The sequence below is a fragment of the Mus pahari genome, chromosome 14 (genome assembly GCF_900095145.1).
Source record: "Mus pahari chromosome 14, PAHARI_EIJ_v1.1, whole genome shotgun sequence".
NCBI classification, from domain to species: Eukaryota; Metazoa; Chordata; class Mammalia; order Rodentia; family Muridae; genus Mus; species Mus pahari.
The window spans coordinates 37,963,019-37,965,220 of NC_034603.1; positions in this window are offsets into that span (position 1 = coordinate 37,963,019).

A 2,202-nucleotide genomic window follows, 5' to 3' on the forward strand; every position below is an offset into this window, starting at 1 on the left:
AGCTTTTAACTTTTTGGGATAGAGAACATTAGAGACTATGAAATCTGACTTAAAAAAATTAGTCATAATGAGGAGTTATAATGATTCTTCTCTTTCCTTCAATGTGACCCGTTACTCTAAACTCAATCTTGGACTGGTCTAGTAATAATTCCAATATTAGAGATTCCTAATGAAGATAACTAAAAATCTTTATTAGCTAGTTAACTTGGAGCATAGCCTATTTACATATGAAACAGCTTTCCATTGATTCTCAAGCCACCTCCTTTACACCTGGAGGCAGAGTTTGAGCTTGATTGTTGCTAATTTGCAACTGAATAGAGTACCTGGGCTTCCTCAAAGAAACTTTTATCTTGTTGCTTTACAACTGTTTTGGCTTTGTGTTTCAAGCAGGTCAGCTACACCCTACAGCCAGTCTGCAGCCCGCATGCAGCTTCGCCTTCAACAAAGAGCAGTGGCAGAAATTCTTCGATATGAAAAAACATATTGAGTATATATTGTGGCTTTGGTCTGAATTCGGGAGTAGGTGTGCGATGAGGGCCGGACAGTCAATGACAGGCAACCAGATTTCAGAACTATATCAATCTAAGACAGAGGTATATGCCAAGAGGCCATGGTTTATTAATAATACTCCACAGAGCCATGTTTGTGCAAAATATTCACAAACAAGCTGCATATATTCCTCCTTGACAGATAAGAATAGTTTGGGAAAATCTGAGATCTAAGACAGGTGTGGCCGCCAGTCACCATAATTCCTAGGTAGGATGATGGAGCATAAATATATTTTGTGCTAGTCCAAAAAAATTTTATTATATATTTAGGGAGGAAATGTTGTCTCCCTTCAGCCCCGAAGCAGGCTTTTGCAGACCTCGACGGTCACTACCACCCCAGGTGGTCCCTTCCGAACTGCCAAGCAGGTTCTATTGTTTGCACCTGCCAGTGCTCTTCAAAGGCGTGCACCACCACACCTGGCTATGGCCTCTGAATCTTATGGAGCAAATTACTCCCCAGAACTTTAAAGCTCCTTGTGTGAGAGCAAAGATTTGAAGTAAACTTTTCTTTAGAGGCCTTAGCTAATACTTTCCGCACTGAAAGATTCAAACTCTTAGCTTCTTGTATTGAAGCAGAGACAATAAAAATTATTTTTACATAATGTAAGCTGTATAAGCCATACTTAGAGGCAAAACTTTCCAGTGATCATCAGTTCACCAGAAGAAAAACCCTTTACAATTACCAAGAAAAAAACAAACTCTTTAATAATTTTATATGAAGTAGGCAAGCCAGACTGTAATGTCTTTACAATTGACTTTTTATAAATTTTGAATTTTAACTTTATTATGAACAACATCTGGGTAGATCTGAAACAAATGTTTAGCTAAAAAGAAATCTCCCTGAAGGCAGGGAGGGGTGAGGTCCCAAGAACTTCCTTAGGCCCTGTTTGCAAAACAAAAGAAAACCACACAGGCCTTGTCAAGGCTGTTCTGAGCTTTGTCTCTCTTACAGTGAGGACAGATTCCAGGGGGACAATTCAACTGTCTGCCTATGCCTCCAATTCTGAACAGTCTTAAGAATTTTAAAACGTTTAAAAATTGTGAAAAAGTTGCTTGAATGGTAATTCCCTGCAAGGCAGCAACCATAGCGAAGTTGTATGAGAGTCTAATATTTGCACAAAGACAAATATATCTAGATAAGTCTGTCTTTTGCTTTGTATGGCCNGATGGCCGCAGAGAGCTGTATTAGCGCTCTCATAAGATGATTACTCTTGTAACAATCTTAATTACAATATATACGTGAATTAAAGATCTAAAATTTGTAATTAAGCTGCAAGCTGCAGTCAATGGAGCATTGGCAATTTTAACCATAATTTTGAGTTTTTATGCAAACCTTTGGTAAGCAAAACCCAATCTTAAAACACTTTATCATCTTTGAAATCAATGTTAGAAACATCACTATCACGTTACAAAGTTTGGCTGCCAATTTATATTTATGAATGTATGACTGCAAATTTTAATGCATTATTAAAAAGACATTGCTTTAAATCTTTTTTTTTAATTTATTTATTTATTATACATAAGTACATTGTAGTTGTCTTCAGACACACCAGAAGAGGGTGTCAGATCTCATTACGGGTGGTTGTGAGCCACCATGTGGTTGCTGGGATTTGAACTCAGCACCTTTGGAAGAGCAGTCAGTGCTTTTTTTTTT